This window comes from Peromyscus californicus, unplaced genomic scaffold (assembly GCF_007827085.1).
Source record: "Peromyscus californicus insignis strain IS unplaced genomic scaffold, ASM782708v3 Scaffold_7__1_contigs__length_154581171, whole genome shotgun sequence".
In the NCBI taxonomy this organism is placed as follows: domain Eukaryota; kingdom Metazoa; phylum Chordata; class Mammalia; order Rodentia; family Cricetidae; genus Peromyscus; species Peromyscus californicus.
Window position 1 is genome coordinate 19,241,610 of NW_026294595.1, and position 25,393 is coordinate 19,267,002.

Genomic DNA, 25,393 nt, shown 5'->3' on the forward strand with positions numbered 1-25,393 from the left:
TCTAATAAATAAAATTTATCTGGAGTTCAGAGAATGGGACAGTCACTAGATTAGACATAGAAGCCAGATGGTGGTGGCACACATGCCTTTAATTCTATCACTTGGGAGGCCAAGACCGGTCTGTATTTCTGTGAGTTTAAGGCCACACTGGGAACAGGGCCAGGCATGGTGGCACTCACCTTTAATCCCAGCACTTGAGATCTCATATCTTTGCTTGGGAAGGACACATGCCTTTAATCCCAGGAAGTGATGGCAGGAAGCAAAGAGGTATATAAAGTGTGAGGACCATGAACTAGAGGCTTTTAAGCAGTTCAGCTCAGATTCCTTCCGGGTGAGGACTCAGAGGATTTTAGCTGAGGATTTGTGGAAACAGAATCGGCAGAGGAGTTGGCAAGGCGAGGTTGTCTGTGGTTTGTTCTGTTTCTCTGATCTTTCAGATTTCACCCTAATACCTGGCTCCCGGTTTTCTATCTTTTTTTTTTTTTTTTTATTAATAAGACCATTTAGCAATTGGTGCTACACTGGGGTTGCTCAGTGGTAGAACATTTGATTTGCTTCTGCAAGGCCCTGGGTTCCATTCCCCTCCAAAAAAAGAGGAAAAAAAACATGTTAGCCCAGTACAAGCTCATCACTCTGATAGCTTCTCCCATGAAGGAACTATGAAAGAGAAGAGGCTGGGGTGATGGCTCCACAGCTAAAAGCGCTGACTGCTTCAGTTTTACTAGGGGACTGGTGTTCAGATCCCACCACCCACAACAGGCTTCAGGAACTCTGAAGCCTGCTTCTGGCCTTTGTGGGCACCTGTGCACGCACATAGGTTAATTTTTTTTTTTAAGTGAGAACGCTTACTCTGTTAGGTTTAGTATATAATCATAAAAATGGTATTAAAATGTCTCTATAGGCAGTGTCATGTGGCTTGTAGAAAAAGATTAGTGAGACACAGGCAACATCATCCAGGCCACTAACACGCCTCTGCATGTGATCTCGAGGCTGGGATCATTAAATTTAACTAGAACTCAGTTCATGTCTGTCTCTGACTCTGACCGGCTAATACAGCCGCGTCTAAAAGAGGCCCAGATGGCTTCCAGGCTAGAGTTCTCTGCCCTCGCTCTCATCCCAGGGCTGGACTTTGTAGGCAGCCCCTGCCTGCGTTGTCTAGGATACACAGGACATAGGGTGGTCTACTCGGGGCATCTCTGAGCCCAGCTCTCTTTGAAGCAGTGAGTTGGGTAGATGGGTGCTCCAGAGTCACTTGGAACAGGACAGGAGCAAAGAGCACTGAGCCCAGTGCCAGGCAGCTCTGCCCCTAGCCACCAAAGACAAAAGACAAACTGCCAAGGCTGGCAAAACAGAGTACCCCTGGCAGAGAACCCTTCATCACAGCAAGCCTGTGCCTTTCAGGAAATGAGGAGAGCTGGGTGCACTGGGTGAAGAAGCAACTCCTTGAGCTCTGTGTAGGGGAACAGCTGCAGATGGAGCTTAGGGACCCACTCCAGGGCACTCCACCACTGCTAGTGCCGAGGTTCCAAATGGCACCATTAGCCCCATCACTGTCAATTTCACAAAGCATTGTTCCTTGGTTCGGTCAGGCTGTCTTTTGTTCGAGCCTCAGGCCGCCTCCCTTCCAAGTTCAGAAGGGGGGAAACGGAAGAAAGAGGTCTCCTACTCTGCTGATGATCATCTCAAAGGGCAGGTCTTGAGGGATCTGGGACAACAGGTGCTGAACAGAGGCCATGACACAGTCACAGTCCAGGACTTCTTGCTCCTGGTACGGCATGTTCACAGCTGCAAAGTAAATGGACTTTACTTTGAACAAGGGGCAAGCCAGAAGAAATCATATAGCCTCACAATGTGTCTGAAGTCCGACGGGACGTGCCCAAATCAGGTGCTAAGCCAGCTGAGGACAAAGATGATTTCCACCTCAGCACTCTGCCTGAAGTCATGGAGTTCTGGGTTCATTTGGTCCAGGATGGGCAGCGGATAACTAAGGATGTGCTTGGTATTGTCCATTGTGGGATCCATGAAATCCCTGAGGTAGTGGGTAGACAATTTTTCTTCAAGGGATGTTGCCAGCTTCTCATCCACCACCAGCAGAAGAGTGACCACCATATCACGATAGCTCTGGTAGTAGATGAGCTGATGGTTGCAATCCAAGATGAGGATGATGTCTATTCATGCTTCCTGAAGCCCTTCTCTCTGCTCGCCGGGCATGCCAGGAGGGAAGAGATGAACAGACTGCCTGACATCCAGCAGCACTTGCTAGTAGTCCTTGCTCATGTACCTTAGATGCTTCCATGACACAGGCAGTAGCTTTTTGGTGTTGACATTGAGGAGCTTGGGTCACATTTGATCTCATAAGTCTGCAGCCCTCCCTCATTGGTAGCCATTTCTCACAGGGTGGCCACATTGCTTGAATCACTGTTCAGAGATAGTGTGTCTTTGCCTCCTTTTCTTTGTGGCATTAAAGTCTGCCTTCCCCTTGACTACTTCTCCATAGCCCTGTGAGGGCCCTGGCCCCAGCCTGAGCTCCAGCTGGTGGCAGAGCCTGAGGTCGCACCACTGATGCAATCCCAGTTCGGTTTAGGCAGGGTGTTCTCCATCATCCTGTGACAATCGGGCCAATAAGCAGCTATTTTTAAGGCTAGATTTGTTTCATACATGCAAAATGCAAAGTAGAGAGACAAGTTGCCTGGGGTAAATAAAAGAGGAATATTGCAAGAATCCACCATAATAAAAAGAGATAATATTTCTCTCTCTATTTAGCATCTTATTAAGAAAGCTAGAACACAAATGTGCTCTTGCACTAAAACAAGTTAGAAAAAAAAAAAGAAATAGAAACACAAAGCTGATAGTGTTTAAGACAGAACCCTGGGAATACCACATACAAAATTGCGCTACCATTCAACTCAGTTTATTTTTAAAACAAAGTTGTAAGATTGCTTTCTTTATTAATGAAGGAAGGTGAGAATGATGCAGGAAGTAAGCTGGCTGGGAGAGTGTCAGCACTGAATCTAAAGAAAATAGTATGTAAAAGAGCCAAAGGGTTTGATGTTGTGAGTTGGGAATCAATCCATTTCTATTTGCACAATATTTATTTGCAGACGCTTAATTAATATTCTGATGGCAATGGGCACAGAGGGCTAGGTGCAGTCCCATGACCTCAAACCCTGCCCTTCCAGTATACTCAACACCCTGAGCCCAAAACCTGACATTTGAAAACTGAAGCAGAAATCACTTTTGTGGTTTGACAGACTGTTGTTGCTAATGATTTAGATTATGATAATATATGTGTATACCATTTGGGTGTACCTATATACTTGCATGTGTATATGTGTGTCAATACATATACAAAATCATATTTTTACATTATTTTATACATTATTTTACAAGGAGTAAACTAATCACAGAATAGCAAATACAAACAATGGAGGCAATTCTTAAACATTTGTGACACTTAAAGTCAGGTGACTGTCGATATTTTAGGCAGAGTGTAAGTTAATACTAATCTTTTTAATACAGTTAGAGCAATCAGCAGACTAAGTGCCCGGAAAGGGGTCTTTAGAATCATTGTTTATCATCTATAAAATAACGTAATGACCAGCAACCCCTGACTGAACAAGGATGCTATGAAGATAAGTGAGCACATTTGTATGGAAAGCTTATGGTTTACTGGAAAGAAACATTATGGAAATAACTGTTAGCAAAAAGATGCTGATAATATATTTTAAGTAAGACAAAATAACATGTCATGCTTCTGTCACTTTAAAGATTATAGAAGCTGCTGTGAGAAAATGAAGAAGATATTTAAATCTGAAATAAATGAATATGAGAAAAGTCTTCATTTCAAGAAAAGTTCCCAACACATATGGCAGATCAATGGACTGATAGATAGCTGCTCTGTAACCTACATGCAGGCATTTTTAGACATCATTAGTTTTTCCTATACGTCTTAAATTTACCACAGTTTCATGTGGCCAGAATATACATATTTCTCTTCTCTCTCTCATTGTCATATCTTGTTTTCTTCTGGTTTTGCGATCTAATAGTCACACAGTAAATCATATTTACTTATGGTTTATGAATTAAGGCTTTGTATAAAATATTGGTATACTCTTCAGAAAGAAGAATATATTAATAAAGATAGCCTGTAGCATTAACAGTGCAAGGACATTTCCTCATTCAAAGCCCATGTGACAAATGATAATTATTGAGCTAGTTAAGAGGGGAAAACATAGGCTAGACAGAACAATAGTGTTCAGTGGATTAAGCTTCATTGTTCAGTCTGTAACCACGGTCATTTATACAAAACTACTATGTACAGATCTTTGCAATCCACATTACATACTTCCTCAAGAAGATTCTCAGAAGGATTTGGGAAATTTCAACTTTCCCTTTGATGACATTGACAGAAAACATGAAACTGCTTTCTTACAAATTTGTAAAGTTATCCCCAACCACACTGGACTCATCCATAACTTCCTTTCCTAGGATTTTAGGTACATGGATCAGTTGAAATTTATAAGTGTTAATATGTGTATGGCATTAAGCTTTCAAAAAATAAAAAACGCATTCAAACACACTTATGACAGTATACTGGTGTGGTTAATACACTTCATTGTTAGTTGTTATTGATAATTTCTTTCTGCTCATAATCTACAGGCAGCTCTCTGGGAAGGACAGTATAAAAGCAGCCTGCTGGTCCTCGTGGTTCAGGCATCTACTGGAAAATTGAGCTTATTTCTCTTCAGATCACACATGGAACTGCAAACATGTCGAACTGTTCCACTTCATTAAAAATGTGTATAATCTAAGTTTCTGAGTGCTGCAATCACTGAAATTTTATCAACTCTGCATAAAGATCTACAGAAGACAGAAGACACATAGTTTTGTACAATAAAAAATTTAAAATTACAAATATTTCTGTGTTTTAAGGATTATATAATATACTTGAGAAATGTTATATATAAACAAGTACTAATTAGATTTTTTAGCCTTTAAAACCAGATGTCAAAAGGTAACACTGCTTTTTACATATGTGAAATCACTGTATTCTACAAAGTATACAAACACAAACAAACAAAAAGCATTAAGAATGTTTATAACCTCTTAGGATTAGTTTAACAATACATTTTCATTAAACATTCTACAATCTTCTTTATATATACAACCTGATAACCTATCATTTTTTCTAACAATCCACTCATATTTAATCAAATTAAAGTATGCATACCTTAAATTATATATTAACTGTTTTATGAATTGCAGGAAATAATTATTTTGTCATAAAATTCACCTAGACATGGGCACATGGGCAGAAACCTAAAGAAAAATTTTTGCTGACATGATGAATTTAGACATGGAAGGTGCTGGATGCTTAACATCTCCACTAAATTTATTCTACCCATGAGGCTACTGTTTATGATTTTCAGATGAATAGCACACTTAAACGAAGGGAGCATTAATACAATATGATATTAATATACAAATACTCACATTATTCACCTGCCACTGACATTCTGAATTAAATCAGTAATGGGGTGTATAACTGATTAAATATCTACACTGCAGAAAGCACCCGTTCCAGATTTAGAGAGGCACTGCCAGACTGATCACATCATTACACTGCCAACTGCCATCTATCACTTTTACTGAACTTAACGAAGATGGATTACGTCCCACAGATGAGATGCAGCCTATAAATACTACCAGGCTGATCTTCATCTGACTTTCCTCCAGTACAGACAAGCAACAAATCAATAATTGAAAAAAATCATATTAGAAATTCAGTGTTATTCAGTACCCAGAAGAAATCACGTAGGGGAGTACAGCATCAAATGGCCTTAACTCAATGAAACCTGCTAATCCCTGCTTTTCCTTAAGCATTTTTACCTCATCAAGTTCAATGAAATGCATTTGTTGCATTAGTTATCAGTACCCACTTTTACATTTTCAAACTAAAACTGGCTTAACATTGAAAAAACATTTTACATCAAACATTCTGTATCATGTCCAGGATAACTATTAACTCAAGCTGCATAGCTAATACTGGTCAATAATGTTAGTTTTAATGTTATTGTCTTCAAACACTGAAACAAAATGGATACCATAAAATATGTGTAAACAAAGTACTCATATCACAACTTTGGTGCTGGTTTAATAACATTTCTCCATTAAACATCTGTCTGAGTTTCTGTTTACATCATATTTAGCTTTCACCATTTACCTTTGTGGAAAATGCATGGAAATTGCTTCAGTGTTCCAAGCATTGAGACCTAAATGATCTCTGTCTGCTGCTTTTGACAACATTGTGATAACAGATAACAGGTGGTCAGGACTGGGCACCTAAGGAGAGGATGATGGCTCACAAGCTATAAAGCATCTGAGGAGATGCTTAGTTTGTACTTACTTCTAAATGTGCCATTAGAACCTTAATTAAGTCTTTACCCTTGCCCTGTGTTCCTTATATGGCCATAAGGCAGATAATAATTCCTAAAAGAAAGAACCTAAGGAAACAATTGCTCTGGAAGTAAACTGGATTTTGGTTATTAAATCAGTTTTGTATTTCATAATGCTCATACATGAAGCTTTCATTTTAAGGAACCATTTAATTCAGAGAACAGGTTAAGCACTTCCCACACTAAAACTGACTAGCCTTGAATACTGTGTACACCTCAAAAAGGATCTCTAATTATTTTCTTCTGATTTTATTTTAAGGTATCAGAAACCATATTTTTAAACATAAAATGGGAAAATGAGATATAAATATAGTTTCAGAATAGTATAACATGTGTATTTTTTTTAAGTATATCCTTGGTACACACTCCACAAAGGATGAAAGCAAGGCATAAAGTTCCCTTTGGCAAATCAGCTTCTAATTGACTTTGCCATCTCTAGACTTGTTGCTTTTATCCACACCTTCTCAGTTACATCATGATGATGTCACTAACTTCTTATAGTTCGGATTTTGTAAGTTTCCTTATGACAGACTTACTTCTGTTTGATTTATTTTTAAAAAATCTACAGCTTTGAAAACTTTTTTGAATAAAATAAAAACTGGTATGTATATATATGAGATACACACATACATGCACCTTTTGTTGCATCCAAGAAACATATCTCATCATCAAGGATAGACATCACTTCAGAGAAAAAGACAGAAAAAGATATTCCAAGGAAATGGACCTAGGAAGCAAGCTGGTGTAGCCATTTCAATATCTGACAAAATAGACTTCAAATCAAAATTAATCAGAAGAGGTAGGGAAAGATATTACATACACATCTAATGAAAAAAATCCATCAAGATGGTATTGTATTTCTTAACATCTATGCACCAAAAACAAAGTTCTCCCAAGTTTACAAAATAAACAACACTACTACATCAATATCATGTATTGGCCTTAACACACTCATAGTGGGAGACATCATTGCCCCAGACTCACCAAAACACAATTCATCTTCACAAAAGCTAAACATAAATGACACCATAAAACAAATAAACCTAACATAACATTTCACCTAATGATACGCACACAAAATTATACCTTTTCTCAGCATCTCATGGAACTTTCTCAAAATTGACCACATACTCAGACTTCCAGCAGAAGATAAGGTCCAGATTAAAGGTGGATTCTTCTTACCTCAAGATCTAGATAAAAGGCTTGAGTCTTTCAGGCTCAAGATCTAGATCAAAGATGTATGTCTTCCTACCTCAAAAGTCTGGAGTAGAAGTGGATTCACCTACTTCAAACCAAACAAGAAATCTCTCACAGGTGTGCCCTCCATTTCTGGAGTGTAGTTCATTCCAGATGTAGTCAAGTTGACAACCAATAATAGCCATCCATCACAGTACCCAACAATTGGAGTTTTAACAGGTTAGTTAGATGTCCATAGTGTATAATAAACTTTATGAACCACAAAATGAGGACTTATAATTAAGAGGAAAGAGCCAGACTTCGAGTTTTAGTTCCACTATGTAAATAGCCACAAATAAGCAAATGAGCTAACAAACAATGGTTATTTAATAATAATAATATTAAATTTAAGATGAAAACAAGGGAAAGAAAAAGAGGTACTGGGCATAATGGAATTCCACTTGAAACTCCAGCTCTGGAAATGAGGATGGAAATATCACTGCAATTTCAAGGTCACCCTGTGCTACATAGTTTGAGGTGAGCCTGAGCTAAAGAATAAGGCCATGTCTTAAGAAAAAAATGATAAACATGATTCTACTTACACGTGACATTTAAAAAGAAGTCAGATATCCAAAGACTGAGAATGATCATGAGAATCAGGATGTGAGGAGAAAATGTGAGCTCAAGGAATACAAAGAATAACTATGTTAACAAGCTAAATGGGCTGATATACAATGTGAATGCAGTGAGTCAGTCATAGCAGTACTTAGGGGGTTTGCAAAATGAGAAAACAAAACAAAAACATGAACAACTAACAGAATTTCTTAGAGTGAGAGAAAAGTTCAACAAACTGACAAATGAGTCTTCTCCTAGAAGTTGGAAGTAACAAGGCAGAACACTAGGCTAACACCTGGAGAGAGCAGTACACACAGTGGAAATGTGGACAACTGAGGTCTCGTGCCCAGGAACACAAGCCACAGATGTGACCAGAAGGAGGAGGCTTCAGTAAGAAACATGCTGCTTTCCTGCCATTGGACTTCACTGTGCTCAGGTTGAGGAAGGCTTTTTACCCAGAGGTCCTCCTGCCTCTACATTGGCTCTATGGGTTACTGGGAAGATCACCACACTCACCTACTTTACAAACAAGATTGTCCCCACTGAGCTCGGAAAGGAAGAGGGTAAGCATGGTAATATTGTGTCCCCCAATATATTGTGCACCCTAATAAACTTATCTGGGGTCAGAGAACAGAACTGCCACTAGATAGACATAGAGGCCAGGAAGTGGTAGGACCACGCATCTTTAATCCTATCACTTGGGAGGCAGAGATCTATCCTGATCTCTAAGAGCTCAAGGCCACACTGGAAACAGCCAGGCATGGTGACACACACTTTTAATCCCAGGAAGTGATGGCAGGAAGCAGAAAGGTATATAAGGTGTGAGAACCAGAAACTAGAGGCATTTTAAGTTTTTAGACTTTCAACAGCAGTTCAGCTGAGATCCATTCAGATGAAGACTCAGCGGCTTCCAGTTTGAGGAAACAGGAAGTTGGTGAGTTGAGGTTAGTTGTGGCTTGTTCTGTCTCTCTGATCTTTCAGAATTTATACCAATAGCTGGCACTGTTTTTATGAATAAGACCTTTTAAGATTTGTGTTCCAGGAAAGTAACCATTAGTAATTACTCCAGGGAAGCCTCTGCCGCAGTGACCCCAGCATCGCTAAATAAAGCTTTTCTGGAACCTAACCTAACTGCAGAGAAGGAAAGTCCCTCCTCACCTGACTCTCTTCTCACCTAAGGAACAAGAGTGAGAGTCACAGCTCTAAAATAGAAGCCCACCACAAACCTGGGGCAGTGGGGTATGGTGGCACAGTAACATGGTAGCATAGCAGCATGCTCTTCCACAGCATCAAGGAAATCAGAGAAAGGCAATAGAGTAACAGTGTGTGTGTGCTGGGGGGGGGGGCTTCAAGGCTCAGATTCTTGTTAAGATATAGGTATTAAAGAACATAAAGACAACAGAAGGTTGGGAATATAAGAACAGTAAAGAAAATTATAAATGCTGATTCAAAAACTATGACAAACATTAAAATATTATTCATAAACCCTTACAGTAAGGATCAATTTACTTCAGTTCCTATGCCTGAAATCCGGCATCCATTATTCACAACAACAACAACAAAAAGGACATTTCATATTCATCACAAGAAAAGTCCAATAAGATGAAGCCTCAATTCAGAACATTTATGCCCCAAATATAAGGGCATACACATATGTAAAAGAAACATTACTAAAACTTAAATCTCACATCAAAGCCCACACACTAATAGTGGGAGACTTCAACTCCCCACTCTCACCAATGGATAGGTCTACCACATAGAAACTTAACAGAGAAATAAGGGAACTAACAGATGTTATGGCTCAAATGGACATACATCTACAGAATATTTCACCCAAGCACAAGAGAATGCAGTTTCTTCTCAGCACCCCATGGAATCTTCTCTAAAATTGACCACATACTCAGTCACTATGAGGCTACAATTACCCTGATACCCAAACCACGCAAAGATGCAACAAAGAAAGAGAATTAAAGACCAATCTACTTTGTGAACATTGATGCAAAAATGTTGGCAAACTAAACACAAAAACACATAAAAAATACACCATGATCAAGTAGGCTTCATCCCACAGATTCACAGATGGTTCAACATATAAATACCTGTCAATGTAATCATCATATAAACAAACTGAAAGAAAAACACCACATGATCATCTCATTAGATGCTAAAACAGCCTTTGACAAAATCTAACACCCCTTTATGATAAAGGTCCTGGAGAGATCAGAAATACAAGGAACATACCTAAACATAATGTAGGCAATTTACAGCAAGCCAATAGCCAACATCAAATTAAATGTAGATTCCACTAAAATCGGGAACAAGACAAGGCTATCTATTCTCCCCATATCTAGTCAATATAGTACTCAAAGTTCTAGCTAGAGCAATAAGACAAAAAGGAGATTAAAGGGATACAAATTGGAAAGGAAGAAATCAAACTTTCATTATTTGCAGATGATATGATAGTCTACATAAGTGACCACAAAAATTCTACCAGGGAACTCCTACAACTTTAGATAAACACCTTTAGTAATGTGACAGGATAGAAGATAAACTAAAAAAAAAATCAGTAGCCTTCCTATAGACAAATGACAAACAGGCCAAGAAAGGAATCAGAAAAACATCATCCATTACAATAGCCACAAATAATAAAATACTTTGAGGTAACTCTAACAGAACAAGTGAAAGACCTGTATGACAACAACTTTAAGTCCTTGAAGAAAGAAATTGAAGAACACATCAGAAAATGGAAAGATCTCCCATGCTCATGGACAGGTAGCACCAACATAATAAAAATGGCAATCTTACCAAAAGCAATCTATAGATTCAATGCAATCCCCATCAAAATTCCAACACAACTTTTCACAGATCTTGAAAGAACAATACTCAACTCCATACAGAAAATATAAGATATCTAAAACAATCCTTTACAATAAAACAACTTCTGGAGGCATCACCATCCCTGACTTCAAGCTCTACTATAGAGCTATAGTAATAAAAACAGCTTTGTGTTGGCATAAAAGCCCACATGTGGACCAATAGAATCGAATTGAAGATTCTGAGATTAATCCACACACCTATGAACACTTTACAAAGAAGCCAAAACTATACAATGGGAAAAAAAAGCATTCAACAAATGGTGCTGGCATAACTGGATGTCAACAGATAGATGATTGCAAATAGATCCATATCTATCACCATGCACAAAACTCAAGTCCAAGTGGATCAAAGACCTCAACATAAGTCCAGCTACACTGAACCTGATAGAAGAGAAAGTAGGAAGTAGTCTAGAAAGCACTGGCACAGGAGACCACTTCCTAAATATAACACCAGCAGCACAGACACTGAGAGCAACAATTAACACATGGGACCTCCTGAAAATGACAATCTTCTGTAAGGCAAAGAATACAGTAAACAAGACAAAAAGACAGCCTACAGAATGGGAAAAGATCTTCACTAATCCCACATCTGACAGAGGGCTGATCTCCAAAATACATAAAGAACTCAAGAAACTAGACAGGAAAATACAAAACAATCCAATTTAAAAATGCTCTACAGATATAAACAGAGAATTCTCAACAGAAGAATACCAAATGGCCAAAAGACATTTAAGGAATTATTCAATAGCCTTAATCATCAGCAAAATGAAAATGAAAATGACTCTAAGATACCATATTACACATGTCAGAATGGCTAAGATAAAAAACACTGATGATAGCTTATGTTGGAGAGGATGTGGAGCAAGGGGAACACTCCTCCACTGTTGGTTGGAGTGCAAACTTGTACAGCCACTTTGGAAATCAGTATGGCAGTTTCTCAAAAAATTGGGAATCAATCTACCTCAAGACCCAATGATACCACTTTTGGGCATATAGTCAAGGGATGCTCAAGCATACCACAAGGACACTTGCTCAACTATGTTCATAGCAGAATTATTCCTAATAGCCAGAACCTGGAAGTAACCTAGTTGCCCTCAACCAAAGAATGAATAAAGAAAATGTGGTACATATACACAACAGATTATTACTGAGCAGTAAAAAATAATGACATCATGAAATTTTCAGGCAAATGGATGGAACTAGAAAATATCATCCTGAGTGAGGTAACCCAGACTCAGAAAGACAAACATGGTATGTATTCACTCATGAGTAGATACTAGATGTAAATCAAAGGATAATCAGATTACAAGCCACAACTGCAGAGAAGCTGGGAAATAAGGAGGACCCTAAGAGGGATGTATGGATAATCTTGGGAAGGAGAAATAGAGGAGATCCCAATGAAGCCTTCATCCAGCAACTGATGGAAACAGATGCAGAGATCCACAACCATGCACCAGGCCATGCCCTGGGAGTCCAGTTGAAGAGAGGGATGAGGGATTACATGAGCAAGGGGAAGGGGGTCAAAATCAGGATGGGGAAATCTACAGAGACAATTGAACCAATCTCAAAGGAACTCAGGAACTTCCGACTGACAACTGTGGAACCTGTATGGGACCGGACTAGTCCCTTTGCATATGAGAGACAGTTGTGTACCTGGGTCTGTTTTGAGCTGGCTTTCTAGATCCCATTACCTAAGGTCAAATACCTTGCTCACTCCTGATAAAGTTGGGAGGGGTTTGATCCTGCCTCAATTCAATGTACCAGGCTTAGTTGTCCATCTCCCCGCCCGCCCGCCCGCCCCCCATGGGAGAACTTATCCTGTTGAAGGAGGGGATGAGAAGTGGGAGGGAAGGGTGGAGGAGGGATGAGAGGGGGATCTGTGGTTGGTATGTAAAAATGAATTAAAAAATTTGAAAAAAAAAGAAAGAAAACTTGGGCTGGAGAGATGGCTCAGTGGTTAAGAGCACTGACTGCTCTTCCAGAGGACCAGGGTTCAATTCCCAGCACCCACAAAGCAGCTCACAACTGTCTGTAACTCCAGAGCCAGGGGACCCAAAACCCATGGCAAAACACCAATGTACATAAAAATGAAAATAAAATTTAAAAAGAAAGACAAGTATTACATTGACCGAGTGATGGCAGCACATGCCTTTAATCCCAGCACTCAAGAGGTAGAGACAGGCAGATCTGTGTGAGTTCGAGGACAGCCTGGTCTACAGAGCGAGATCCAGGAAAGGCACCAAAACTATACAGAGAAACCCTGTCTCCAAAAACAAAACAAAACAAAGCAAATCAGTAAACAAAAAAGCCAATATTTTTTAAAACTTATTTAATAATATGACCCTACCACATGTTGCAAACAAGAAACTCACACTAAATATATAGACATAAATAAGTTAAAAGTAAAGAGATGGAGAAAATGTGTATCCTAGCAGTAACCCTAAGGGAACTGGAACACTTAATTCAGATGAAGCACATCTTAGAACAAGAAACATTATTAGGGGTAACATTCTCACTATATATGGATAAAGAAAGCAAGTTCCCAGGAAGACATCATCCTGAATTATTAGCCTCTAAGAGCAGACCTACAAAATATGTGAGGACATACTCCTTCAGTGAAAAACAGACAAAATTATTATGAGTGTTGAAGATTTCAGTGTCTCTCTTGTAGTATTTGATACATTAAAAGACAAAATAAATCAGTAAGCCTAGAATTTCCCTGAAAAGTGCTATCAACCAGACACACTTCTCTTAGTTCACATGGGAAATTTACTTAAATTGAGCACATTCCAGGCCATGACACACAACTGAACAAATTTCAAGTAATCAAAAGATTACTGAGAAAGTTTGTTCTCAGTCCACAATGGAACTAAAGAGGAAATTAGTAACAGAAAAAAAAAACAAACCTGAAAATATTTAGAAATTACAGAACGTGTTACTGGGACTTAAGAGATGGACGTAAAACAAGAAAACATGGAGTCAAATCCCCAGCACATATGCAGAAGTTGGTCATGGCAATGCATGTCTGCAAAGGTTGGTCATGGCAGTGCATGCCTGTAACTCCCAGTATTTGGCAGAAGAAAGAGTAAGATCTCAGGAGCTATCTGGCATCCAGTTGAACCAAAAAGGGGAATTTCAAGTTCAGGGAAATAATCTACCATAAAAACTTAAGGTAAAGAAGGACAGAAGAGGGTACATGATCCCTCTACCATTCATATGTGTATGGACAGATGTGTACATTTGCACATATATGTACACATCACTGTGAATGCCACAAAACTCCTCACCTTGATAAGCAATATCTTTAATATACATACAGCTAGATTAAATGGTTCTATGAATTAATGAATTTGATCAACAAGATAAATCTCTTAAGTGTAAGTCTATGAAAATTATGTAAATAGTGTGCTCTCATGAACTTGAGCATGACTGTCATCCTGTAGATTTAAGTTGTGGTTTTGAATAGTGACTGCCTCCCGGAATGTATTGTATAAAAAGCAGCAAAAGAGTGACTTTGCATTGGAAACTTGATAATCACCTCAGTCATGTCACTGAATAGTACCAACAGTCATAAGTCATATTTGTATGGATGTGTGACCTTGGCATAAAGGAAATAGTGCCTTATATTCATGGTTCTCTTGGTTTGTAATGAGCACAGGATGATCCTGAGCACAAACATCAGACACAATATTTGAAGGACATTCTTGAACATACAAGCATGATACTTCTCAAACCATCTAGGTATAGATCATGAAACACATGGAAAATCTGAGAAACTGCCACAGGCAAGAGGAAAAAAAATGGTACCAGAAATATATGGCATAAAAACAAAAAGAATCTAAGGAAAGTCTGGACTTTTGTTAACAAAAGTTTATTAGCATTGGTTCATTAATTACAAAAAACAAACCATGCTAAAACAAGATGTGATTTTTAGATGAAGTTGTTTGAGGCATAAATATTTGCTCAAACATTTTCTCCGTTTCTATGTAAAGCTACACTTCTTTAAAAAGAATTTAAAATTTTAAATCTAACAGTTTTTGAGTTTTAGTTTCTTGTTAAGATGCTGAGTTAACACACTTCTTCATCTTTTGAGGCTTTAACTTTTACCTTATAAAACAAAGATGTAGAAGGAAGATGTGCCTGTAGAGTTCCATGTGAGATAAATGTTCTGTGGAGTTTTGCACAGAATGCTGAAATTTGATGAATACACAAAATGAAGGTGTTTTTTTTTTAGCATAGCCAAGAAAGATGTCAAGTTTTTCTTACTAACCAAGAAAGAAATTTGAAAGAGATTGCTACAAGAGAAAGTGCATAGTTTGGGAACTAAAATTTTAAATATCTATTTATTGCTCTCATTAATATTCATTTGTTATTCTAATTTAGCTGGGCATAATTTGGATCAATGAAGGTTATAATTCTTGCTCTTTGATTGTCATTTCGCTGAATGTAGGACAGAGGTCACTGATCTTCATCATGAAAGCACTTTTAGAAATGCATCTTTGCCTTTCCTAGACATGACATGTTTACTCTCCTGGAGTTGAAGACTTACATATTCACATATTCTATAACAGACATGACCTTTATTATAACTGATAGCACCTTCCTTGGGAGAGTTACTAGTTGTGTCCAAGTATATGGTATAAATAAGTAAAGAAAGATAGGATCCATACATTTTGTTGTCCAGAATATATACATACATATCAGGGAGAAGACAGGTAAGACATCTGAACAGTAATTTAATAGGATTGACTCCCCAGAGCAGACCATGAAATGACACATTGTGTACTATAAATCTAGCAGATCTTGGTCTATCCCTTCCATGAATCTATATTTTTAGTGTCATTCTTAGTAATCTAAACTTTCTCTCCAGCTTAGTCATTTATTTAAGGGGTGATGATGGCAGGTATTTTAAACGGAATTGAGATAAATTCAGACCCACTGTGAAAAGCTATACTCTCTGGCAGCCAATGTCTTATAAATAAGCCAAGATTGTTGCTGCCAATATATTAGTTGAAACTAGCAGCTTCGTGAGCAACTTTGAAAAATAGTCTTTTTCAGTCGAGGAACTTCCTCAAGATTGTACATGTAAAAAAAAATCAGCATTAATTTTTGAACAAAATTTCTGGTTCTATTGGTATGAAAGGACCAATATGTTTGGCAGATTACCTACACCAGTGTGCTGCTCATTACAGAATTGACTCCTAGTTAGCATACTTCAATGCCAATGTCCTCATGAGAACAGTTATTAACTGTGCTGCACAAAAACTATTCAAAATACCAGAAATAATATTGTCTTTGGAAACAGAATAGGATTATTGTTAAATTTTTCATTGTTTGTTGTACATTGTACATTGATGCATTTAGTTAATATTAAGATGTGTTATTTTTGATCTTCACATCAAGGTGGAAGGAAATAAAGTCAAAATATAAACCTCCATGACTACTCTTTAACAATCTATCTATCACATATCTGTCTGTCTATCTATATGTGTATGTAGATGGATATCATATCACTGTTCATTTAGATATTGTAAGTTCTACATTGGATTACCTATTTTGAACTATAGCTATATCAATAGATTGATATAGGTATGTAAGTATGTTTACTGATCACTAAATGTGTTCATTTGTTTTTGAGGCATGCCATATCAACCTAAATCTTTTGAAAACTTTATAATGCTATTTACAAATTCTCCAAGCAAGTCCAGGAAATGGGAAATAGTGTTAAACATGTATTCTATTCAAAATAATTACTCTATAAACCCAAAAATAATTGTTTTTACTTGTCTCGAATATTTAAACAATTAAGATAACTCAATGTCTGGGAAATAAATGAATAACAACAAACCCTGCCTTATCTTCAATATCCTCAAGGAAAATCCTTTTAATTTGAAATAAAAAGACACAACATGATTTAGGATTTTCCTTAATTTAAAATCTCCTGGTCAAGAAAATAGCCTGATGAACAAACATAAGACAATTATTGTGAAGAAATAGGAAATAATATTAGAATATTATTCACAGACAGCTTATTTTATTAGTGCTCTTAGACAAAAAATTTAAAGGCAAAAAAATTTAAATTTTCAAGAAATAAATTAAAATTTGTAGGATTGCTATATAATATGGACACATGAGTTGTGCATGAGTGTGGCTAAACCCCAGGATCTGAACTTCAAAATGTCAGTCTTGGTTGAAATGGAACTAATGTTCTAGTAACAGAGACAAGAACTAGTACTCTGAAAGAAAGTTGGAGAAAACTTGCTGCTATCAAGAATTTGGATGAGAGCCCCAGTCTGAGATGAGATCAATAACACCATCAATGGCCTATATTTTCATGCTTTTGTCGATGTTAATGATCATATTGATAATATCAAGTTTCCTTGGAATGTTGTATTTGAAAGGTAGGCCTGGATTCCAAATCCATTCCTAATGTATTTTGAAGGTTTTGTCTAGTCTATCTAACATAGGCTTCATGGACATTACAAGGTTGTATAATCTATTCAACAAGCAAATGTCTTTCATGATACAGGCTTGGCCCCAAAGCCATTCTGTAAGTCTTTTTTTTTTTTTGTTAATTCAAATTCTTTTCTCAATTGACTATAATTTCAATTATCTATTGCCGTGGGACACAGACAGGAACCAGTACCAGCTATTATCTGGTACATAGAACTTCCCAGACATCCTGCAGCTTCAGCTGCTATAGCTGCCTCATGGCTCAGTATTTGTCTTATTAGGGGCTCTATAAGAGCCAGCAAAATCCAACCTTGCCAAAGATGTAGGTGACAAAGCTATCTAACACTTCTAAAATTAATTCTCAATTATAAATGATTAAAATTACAACTCAGTTATAAATTATTAAGGCAACAATATTTGACATTTCTCTTCCACATTAGAAGTTACAAATGAAATCTTAACCAAGTCTGGATCATAACGAGTTTGGAATGCTAAATGATTCCAAGAGAAGTTTGTGACACATCACATTGGTAATATCCCAGAGCTGGTAATGAATTGTTCTGTATTATTTAATAATAGCAAGTTTTCTTCATATGTCTACAAGAAGTAATCAGTTTCTCAATATCATGCTGAAAAGTAATTTTGACAAAGCTTTAGACACTGTAAGGTGTCAGATGTGTGCAGTAATTTTAATTCTCTTGAAAGTACTGTGATATGCACAGTTACCATCTGTGCTTAACATTTTTAGAGGGGCATATTTTAACGAGAGAATCATAAGCACCAAATCACTGTGTGAATTTCTTTTCTCCAATTTAGGGAGGAGTCATATGTTGGTCAGGGAATTCAGTGGTGAGGCTGAGATCTAAACTCACAAACTATGGTTTTGTAGGTGTGCAACAACTGTGTGACATAAAGTCATTTGAAAAGATTTGACTCTGAGGATATGAAAGAATATTCTGAGTGGCTGGTAATGTTTCAAAGATAGAGCATGTTTGATCTTTTCCCCAATGAGAAAAACAAACAAAAAAACTTTGGATATCTTTTGCTACTGTTATTGTTTTCTCTTCATCTATAAACTCTGGTCATCTGCCTTATACTCTTTAAGGTGGGATATTCTTGACAATATTATTTGCTTCATTGAAAGATTAACAGACTTTATCCTACCAAGACATTAATATAGAGCTTCTGATAGTATAAACTTCATGACAATCTTTAAAATTCTGACATCTATGAAGTACCTCTCTGTGCTGGCTAGTTTTATGCCAATATGCCACAAACTGGAGTCATTAGAGGGCAGAGAGGCAAATGCCTCCATAAGGTCTGGCTGTAGGCAAGCCTATAGGGCATTTTCTTAATTAATGATGGTTGAGGGAGGGATCAACCATTGTGGATGGGCCATCCCTGGGCTAGTGGGCAATAGCAATCCTAAGACACTCTCCAACAGCCTACAAGAAAATATTATGGTTTATATATTCAATGGTTATTAATTTAAAAATGAATTACTTTCTATATTGCATGTTTTAGCCATAATAAGAATGCAGAACACTCTATTTTTCAAGTTTTTGAGATTGTACTTTATTCGTATTTCTCCTTTCTCTTTCCTTCCTCAAAACCCTCTTCCTTACACTTCCTCACTCTCTTCTAATTCATGATCACTTTTTCCACTAATCATTGTTGTATGCATATATGTATTTATATTTATATACATATTCTTAAAAATAAACTGTCGAGTCCATGTAATGTTACTTGCTTGTATGATTTTAGGACTAATTGTTTGGCAGTGGACAATCAATTAGTGTGATCTTCTCTGGAGAATGAAACCTCTCTGGCTTTCAGTTTCCAGAGAGTCCTCAGGTGCCTTCGGTTCTCTGTTGTAGGGTTGAGGACTCAGAGATTTTTCCCATAGAGTATGACATGTTCATTGATTTCACCCACATTCTTAAATGGTTGAATTCAAAGTCATGTCTCTCAGACACGGGTCCTAGGCTCACTTTATATGAATAATTTTGCTGGTTGATTTTAATAACACTGACAGCTGATGAGTTTCATTCTGATGGACAATGCTATTATATTTCGGTATCTTCATAGTACTACTCTCTTCTGAAGTTCATGGATAATAACACAAGTTGTTGGTCTCCTCTTCATGCAAAAATATATCAATCCCTTAAAGCAATGATAGATGATTTTCCTACCCCCAAATGCACTATAGCTTCCAGTATTACTAGGAATAAAATAAAACATTAGTGATATCAAGACACAGAATGTTCTAGTCATTATTCTAACCCAATCAGATGCCAGGTCACTATTGCCCACTATCGTTAGCCATACAGGCTTTCTTCCTCTTTTTTTTAAATTGATCAAGCATGGTTTTAGCTTAGAACTTTTATGCTTGTTGTAGCTGAATCTTGAACATAGTATTCTATGTAAGATGATAGTTTCCTGAGTACAGATTTAGATAATGTCTACCTACTAATTTAATTAAAATCACATCATTTAATACAAATATATATTATGTCCTTGACTCTGTTGTTTTTTTGCTTTAACACATTCATAACCATGCAATGACTCCATACAAATAAGTTCATCATCTGTTTCACTTATAATGTGTTCTCTGAGAGTCATGAATACAGGATATAGAGGTGAGTCCCTGGAATTCTAAACAGAGACTGGCATTTTTACCTACTCAGTAACGATTTATTATGTGGATAAATAAAATAATGAATGCAGTGTTTAGAGAGGCAATCTATACATTTTCTAAAACAATATCTTGTACTTATGCTGATTATGTATATATACCAAGTCTTGCAGTATGGATAGAATTGTGTCTGTTGGTACTTCTACAGCCAATGCAATGGACAGTCATACACTGTTACTTACGGAGGTCACCTTAATGTCAAACTTAGACTGTTTAGGAGTCCTCACTATAAAATTCCACAGAAAAGACAAAATTACAATCTGTTATCTACACTACTCACAAAACTGCAGTACTCAGAGGATATTAAAACTTTGCGATAGAAGAAGCAAAGCCTTTTGCAGACAGCTGCTCTCTTGTGGAATTTCAATCTTGAAACAAAGACTGAGAGTACAAGGGGAAATTATCTTTCCCAGCATTCCAGAAGTTCATCAAAAGCTTTAGTCTTCTATAAGAAATGAAAATGAATAAGAATTTTTATTGCAGAAAATGTCTAAATTGACACACTTTTAGAATAAAAGTTTTACTGTTAGGTGTGGCTGATACCCTAACATACTGCTCTATCCCCTGTAGAGCAGATTTAAAAAAAAAATCTTTATCACCAGTATGCCAAAGGATGAGCTGCCTGGAAATAAGATGCTTTAAATTAACCACTGTACTCACTCGCCCCATCACAGCTGCTACTGGTGTCTTCATTCCATGGCTCTACAAAGTTTTAGGAATTTTTGAAGAACAAGCTACTACAATGTTACAAAATGTCCTTGATTTTGCTAAACCTAAGTGTTGTGTGGGTGTGTGCATCTTGACACAGGTCAGATTCATCTCTGAAGTGGAAACCTCAATTGAGGAAATGTTTCCATAAGATTGGCAGTAGGCAGGCCAGGGTTGGGGTTGGGGGGGGAGTGGATTTCCTTTACTATTGATGTAGGAGTGCTCAGCTCACAAGGGGTGGGGTTGTGCCATCTCTGGGCAGATTTTCCTGGGTTGCATAATAAAGCCAGCAGGACAAACCATGGAGAGCAAGCCAATAGGCAACACTCCTCTATGAGCTCTGCTTCAGTTCTTGCCTCTGGGTTTCTGAGCTGGCTTCCCTGTATGGTAAACTGTAACCTGTAAAATGAAACAAATCCTTTCCTCCTCAAACTTCATTTGGTCATGGTCTTTATCACAGCAATAGAAAGCAAATTAGGACACTGTGTTATAGTGTATTAAAACACTGAAGCTAACAAGGTACATTTTAAAATCTGTTTTATCTGTCGCTATATCCTAACAAACAACATTTCTCTATTTGTCAAAAACATGTATAAAGAAATAGAATGAGAAAAATAGTTAACAGTTTCTTTTTACCTTAAACTTCAGTACCTAGAAGCTTAGAGTTGGGATATTTGTAAAAGGTAAACCTAAAATTTGCATCTACTTATGAAAAAGAAAAGTCTGGAGAGTGAGATATCTCTATGGCTCAGCAGTTAGGTGCATATACTACTCTTGCAGAGGACCTGACTTCAGTTCCCAGCACCCATGATGAATGGCTCACAACTACCTGTAACTCCAGCACCAGGGCATCTACGGCCCTTATTTGGTCCTTGGATACCTGTGCTGATGTGCTTACACCCATACACACACACACACACACACACACACACACACACACACACAACATTAAAAATAAAATAAAATCTTTAGGGGCTGGAGAGATGATGGCCCAGCAGTTAAAATCGTGTCTATGTTACTTTTCTAGTGTTGTGCAGAGATTTATGACCAAGGCAACTTATAAAATAAAGTATTTAATTGGGGGATTGCTTATAGTTTCAGAGGGTGAGTTCATTACTCTAATAGTGGGAAGCTTGGTAGATGGCAGGCATATCATTGGAGCAGAGGCTGAGAACTTAAATCTGATCCAAAAGCAGGAAGCATAACATAAGATACTTTGCCTAGTGTGGGCTTTGGAAACCTCAAGGCCCACCCCCAGTGACACACCTTTCCAAAAATCTCTGTTAATGCTTCCTGAAAAGTTCACCAGCTGGGAACCCAACATTCCAATATATGAACTTATGGAGAGTGTTCTTATTGAATACACCATAGAGCACTTGTTTCTTTCCCCAATTATATTTGTCAGGATTCTCTAGAATAACAGAACTTATAGGACGAGGCTTTCTATATACAGAAAAGGGATTTATTAGTATGACTTACAGGCAATGGTCCAGATAATCCAACAATGGCTGCCTATAGACAGAAATACAAATAATTCAGTAGTTTTTCAGTCCATGAGGATGAATGTGTCAGCGGATCTTCAGTATCTGCTGGAATACTGCAGACATATGCTCCAATGCCAGTGATGGAATGAGCTTGCCAGTGAGGCAGGAGCCTGCCAGTGATGGAATGAGCCTGCTAGTGAAGCAGGAACAAGGAGGCAAAGAGTAAAATCTTCCTTCTTCCGTGTTCTCATATAAGCTTCCAACAGAAGATGTGGCCCAGATTAGAGGTGTATCTTCCCACCAAAAAGAGATCTGGATGAAAGGTGTGCCTGCCTACATTAAAGATCTGCATTAGAAGTGGATCTTCTCACTTCTAGTTATGCAAAAATCCTATACAGGCCTCTCCATTTTGAAGTTTTAGTTCATTCCAGATGTAGTCAAGCTGACAAGCAAGAATATCCATGACAACAAGTAAAGGAGAACGGTCCCAGATGACAGTATGTTTTTTTTTTTAAGTATGGAAAACAAGCCCAAATCCTCCATATCAGGTGCAGTGAGATCCAGAAACTACCCCTTGTCTATGTTCAATAAGGAGGTACTAGAAATGATATCAATTATAAATAAGTATAGCACAGCTTTATTTTGTAAATTTTAACACACAGCCTTTCTGGGTGTCAGTTTTATTGACCTTTTTCTCATTTGTGTGCATATGTGTTTGTGAACAAACACTTTTTAGTTTTACACTTCATTGACTCTAAAACCAATTAAGATAGATGGGGGAACTTGTGAATATTTTGTGTGAGTTATAATGCAAACATGCAGTATTATCTACACTAATTTACTGAGAATAATACATATAAAATGCATACTTAATAAACCAAAAACTCAGCTAAATGTTAAGATTCTCACCACAGAAAAAGTCAAATGTGCTTTTTGTTTAGATTCATATACAGAAAAATATGCAAATGCCCAGAGTTTTTGCAGAATATTTGTTTAAAAATGCAAAGCTGTGTTGCATTTGTTTGTTGTGGAATATTTATTTAACTATGTAAAGATGTGTTGCAATTGTTTGTTGCAGAATATTTATTTAGCTATGTAAAGATATGTTGCATTTGTTTAACTATGTAAAGATGTATTACTGTTTTACTTTGCCTTTCTAAGGCACCTGATTTGTCTAATGGCCAATAGCAAGGGAGGAAGTATAGGTGGGACTTCTGGGAAAGAAGAGTAAATAGGAGGAATTTAGGCTCAGGAGAAATAAAAGATATGCCAAAGAGATCCCAGGAGTCAGTAAGCCAGACATGGATGAAGCAGGAGAGTAGGACATACAGAATGAAAGAAAGGTAAAAAAAAAAAAAAAAAAAAAAAAAAAAAAAAGCCCTGAGGCAAAATGTAGATTAATAGAAACAGGTTAAATTAAGTTAAAAGTGCTACTGAAACAAGCCTAAGTTAAGGCTGAGCATTCAAAAATAATAAAAAGTCTCCGTGTCTTTATCTAGAATCTTGTTGGAGACCTAAAGAAAATTCCATCTACAAGTGGTGCCTAATGTGGAGCCTGAATTTCTACATGGGGTCTGAGAAAGCTGAAAACAAACAGCCAAGCAAGCAAACAAACAAACAAAAGTGAATATAGCCCCTTTAAGAGGCACTGCTGTGCAACAGAGTGCTACCTAAGGAGAAACAGCAAACTAAGTAAAAATACCTGCCACAATGCAGGTATCCAACATTCTAGAGCTGGGGTGGTTCAATGCAGCTCCCAGTTAAAATCAGCTCTCAGGCACACAGGCTTAAGGCTCCCTCTCATCAACCAGAGGAGGGGGTTGGAGGCAACAGCCAGAGGGTATTGTTCCCACTTTGCAGTTTAAGGTTTCTACTCTTGTTTACAGTATTTTACCTATGCAGTTCATTTAAAAATGTAATATAAAATTCTAGTGATTGAAAGCTATTGTTCCAAACTGTTTAGGATAATTAAGAAATGCAGGTCAGTAGCTAGTCATCTATAACAATCAAACTTGTAGTCATGTTAAGCACGTTTTCAAGGATAAACAGATACATTTTAGATAGGAAATCTTCAAATGCTTCAGAGACCTGCAGAATATGGCATTTAAGATATTTAATAACCTAAGGCTTTTCATGTCAACCAGACGCATCTGGTGATGGCAGCACCAATCTACTTCATAAAATGATGGAGGGCATCAAAGAACCTCCATATGGAGCTTGCTTTCATTGTGGCAAAGCTAGCCATTTGGGCAAGAAACCACTCTTGCCTTGACAGCTGACAGTATACTGTACAAACTGGACAAGAGAGACAGAAAGAAAAAGACTATCAAACTTTCCCAAGACAAGGTGGGACAGTTCTTCAAAATTCCTGCTTCACAGAAGAGTCTGTCAGATATTCTAGGCCTGTAGGCCGAAGATGAATGCCCCAACATTGCAGAGGAAACTTGGGTGACTATCCAGGCAGGGAGAAGCCTTTGCCATTTTTATAGGTTTGGAAGTTGCTTGCTCTCTGCACATCCAGTTTACTCAGGTAATATTATATCCTGCTCAGGTTTCTGATGGAGTTGAGTATGAGGTAGTTATAGCTACAGTTTTCCTTATTATCAAATTCAAAAAAGAAACTTAATCAAGATATATAAAGTTTAGAATATTGAGAAACCTAAAAGCTTAAGTTGTTTATCTAAGAAAATGTTTTGAGGTCTATAAAGTTAATTTTAGGTTGGCTGGTAATACAAATTAGGATAGAAAGTAAATTAGGTAAACAACTTTGGACTCACCAAGATAGGATAGATAATGGAGAGTTTTCTCTGAATTTGCCAAATAAAAATGGACTGGAAATTATAAATGTAATTCTTTCTTGGCAATTCTTCTTATTGTATATAGTATTATTATGTTAAAGCTCAAACATTTCTTTTTATTTAGTCAAAAAGA

General features: G+C 37.3%; 1 protein-coding gene and 1 pseudogene across 5 annotated transcripts in view; both read right to left on the reverse strand.

The window, feature by feature from the left end:
• Window positions 1-25,393, reverse strand: part of Lrp1b (LDL receptor related protein 1B) — a 1,950,932-nt gene that overhangs the window by 425,936 nt on the left and 1,499,603 nt on the right. The window lies entirely within an intron of this gene.
• On the reverse strand, window positions 1,398-5,913 carry LOC128102502 (TBC1 domain family member 20-like; annotated as a pseudogene).